Source organism: Haliotis asinina, chromosome 2, assembly GCF_037392515.1.
Source record: "Haliotis asinina isolate JCU_RB_2024 chromosome 2, JCU_Hal_asi_v2, whole genome shotgun sequence".
Classification (NCBI taxonomy): domain Eukaryota; kingdom Metazoa; phylum Mollusca; class Gastropoda; order Lepetellida; family Haliotidae; genus Haliotis; species Haliotis asinina.
In genome coordinates this window covers 56803818-56807445 of record NC_090281.1, presented here as the reverse complement: position 1 = coordinate 56807445, position 3628 = coordinate 56803818, and the positions used below count along the sequence as shown (strand labels likewise).

The 3628-nt window shown below is 39.8% G+C and overlaps 1 non-coding gene across 1 annotated transcript; it reads right to left on the bottom strand.

Annotated features, from left to right (window-relative positions):
- Positions 1-1267: 1267 nt before the first annotated feature.
- Trnar-ccu (transfer RNA arginine (anticodon CCU)) lies at positions 1268-1339 on the bottom strand. Its single transcript has one exon. It is a non-coding gene; the product is annotated as a tRNA-Arg (tRNA).
- Positions 1340-3628: the final 2289 nt, after the last annotated feature.

The following is a 3628-nucleotide window of genomic DNA, read 5'->3' as shown; positions in this document are numbered from 1 at the left end:
ACCCCGACGTGATTTGAACACGCAACCTTCTGATCTGGAGTCAGACGCGCTACCGTTGCGCCACAGGGCCACCTGATAAGCCAATGCACTATAATGCACTTTAAGTACAATTATCTGCTCCATGCTGTACATCGGCTTTACTTTGCTATACTTTATCCATTTTCTACTCATATCCTAATCTTCTGACTTCCATTTTCAAATTGTAGCTATATATCATTCATTACAGACAGAACTACGATGACAACGCGACACCACACACTACTCTTTCTACACATACATGTTTTTCATAATTTAAGCAAAACAGCAAAACTTTGATGTGACCCCGACGTGATTTGAACACGCAACCTTCTGATCTGGAGTCAGACGCACTACCGTTGCGCCACAGGGCCGTCTCTTGAAGTACTGCACAGTAATGTACTTTATGTACAAACATCGTCTCCATGCTCTACATCAGCTTCATTTATAACACAACATTTTTCTGCTTTTCTCTCATGTCTTCCTATTCTTACATCGACTTTCCAATTGTAATAAGATATCATTAAATACAGAGAGAAATACGATGACAACCTGTAAACACACGCCTCTTCTTAAATACAATTTTCATTTACTGCTCAAAATAGCAAAACTTGAACGTGACCCCGACGTGATTTGAACACGCAACCTTCTGATCTGGAGTCAGACGCGCTACCGTTTCGCCACAGGGCCATCTGATAAGCCAATGCCCTAATATGCACTTTAAGTACAAGTACCTGCTCCATGCTCTACATCGGTTTTACTTTGCTATACTTTATCGATTTTCTACTTATATCCTAATCTTCTGACTTCCATTTTCAAATTGTAGCTATATATCATTCATTACAGACAGAACTACGATGACAACGCGACACCACACACTACTCTTTCTACACATACATGTTTTTCATAATTTAAGCAAACAGCAAAACTTTGATGTGACCCCGACGTGATTTGAACACGCAACCTTCTGATCTGGAGTCAGACGCACTACCGTTGCGCCACAGGGCCGTCTCTTGAAGTACTGCACAGTAATGTACTTTATGTACAAACATCGTCTCCATGCTCTACATCAGCTTCATTTATAACACAACATTTTTCTGCTTTTCTCTCATGTCTTCCTATTCTTACATCGACTTTCCAATTGTAATAAGATATCATTAAATACAGAGAGAAATACGATGACAACCTGTAAACACACGGCTCTTCTTAAATACAATTTTCATTTACTGCTCAAAATAGCAAAACTTGAACGTGACCCCGACGTGATTTGAACACGCAACCTTCTGATCAGGAGTCAGACGCGCTACCGTTGCGCCACAGGGCCATCTGATAAGCCAATGCACTATAATGCACTTAAAGTACAATTATCTGCTCCATGCTGTACATCGGTTTTACTTTGCTATACTTTATCCATTTTCTACTCATATCCTAATCTTCTGACTTCCATTTTCAAATTGTAGCTATATATCATTCATTCCAGACAGAACTACGATGACAACGCAACACTTCACACTACTCTTTCTACACATACATGTTTTTCATAATTTAAGCAAAATAGCAAAACTTGAACGTGACCCCGACGTGATTTGAACACGCAACCTTCTGATCTGGAGTCAGACGCGCTACCGTTGCGCCACAGGGCCATCTGATAAGCCAAAGCACTATAATGCACTTTAAGTACAATTATCTGCTCCATGCTCTACATCGGTTTTACTTTGCTATACTTTATCCATTTTCTACTCATATCCTAATCTTCTGACTTCCATTTTCAAATTGTAGCTATATATCATTCATTACAGACAGAACTACGATGATAACGCAACACCTCACACTACTCTTTCTACACATAAATGTTTTTCATAATTTAAGCAAAACAGCAAAACTTTGATGTGACCCTGACGTGATTTCAACACGCAACCTTCTGATCTAGAGTCAGACGCACTACCGTTGCGCCACAGGGCTATCTGATAATCCAATGCACTATAATGCACTTTAAGTACAAACACCTACTCCATGCTCTACATCGGTTTTACTTTGCTATACTTTATCCATTTTCTACTCATATCCTAATCTTCTGACTTCCATTTTCAAATTGTAGCTATATATCATTCATTACAGACAGAACTACGATGACAACGCGACACCACACACTACCCTTTCTACACATACATGTTTTTTCATAATTTAAGCAAAACAGCAAAACTTTGATGTGACCCCGACGTGATTTGAACACGCAACCTTCTCATCTGGAGTCAGACGCGCTACCGTTGCGCCACAGGGCCGTCTCTTGACGTACTGCACAGTAATGTACTTTATGTACAAACATCGTCTCCATGCTCTACATCAGCTTCATTTATAACACAACATTTTTCTGCTTTTCTCTCATGTCTTCCTATTCTTACATCGACTTTCCAATTGTAATAAGATATCATTAAATACAGAGAGAAATACGATGACAACCTGTAAACACACGCCTCTTCTTAAATACAATTTTCATTTACTGCTCAAAATAGCAAAACTTGAACGTGACCCCGACGTGATTTGAACACGCAACCTTCTCATCTGGAGTCAGACGCGCTACCGTTGCGCCACAGGGCCGTCTCTTGAAGTACTGCACAGTAAAGTACTTTATGTACAAACATCGTCTCCATGCACTACATCGGCTTTATTTATAACACAACATTTTTCTGCTTTTCTCTCATGTCTTCCTATTCTTACATCGACTTTCCAATTGTAATAAGATATCATTAAATACAGAGAGAAATACGATGACAACCTGTAAACACACGCCTCTTCTTAAATACAATTTTCATTTAATGCTCAAAACAGCAAAACTTGAACGTGACCCCGACGTGATTTGAACACGCAACCTTCTGATCTGGAGTCAGACGCGCTACCTTTGCGCCACAGGGCCATCTGATAAGCCAATGCACTATAATGCACTTTAAGTGCAAGTACCTGCTCCATGCTCTACATCGGCTTTACTTTGCTATACTTTATCCATTTTCTACTTATATCCTAATCTTCTGACTTCCATTTTCAAATTGTAGCTATATATCATTCATTACAGACAGAACTACGATGACAACGCGACACCACACACTACTCTTTCTACACATACATGTTTTTCATAATTTAAGCAAAACAGCAAAACTTTGATGTGACCCCGACGTGATTTGAACACGCAACCTTCTGATCTGGAGTCAGACGCGCTACCGTTGCGCCACAGGGCCGTCTCTTGAACTACTGCACAGTAATGTACTTTATGTACAAACATCGTCTCCATGCTCTACATCAGCTTCATTTATAACACAACATTTTTCTGCTTTTCTCTCATGTCTTCCTATTCTTACATCGACTTTCCAATTGTAATAAGATATCATTAAATACAGAGAGAAATACGATGACAACCTGTAAACACACGCCTCTTCTTAAATACAATTTTCATTTACTGCTCAAAATAGCAAAACTTCAACGTGACCCCGACGTGATTTGAACACGCAACCTTCTGATCTGGAGTCAGACGCACTACCGTTGCGCCACAGGGCCATCTGATAAGCCAATGCACTATAATGCACTTTAAGTACAATTATCTGCTCCATGCTGTACATCG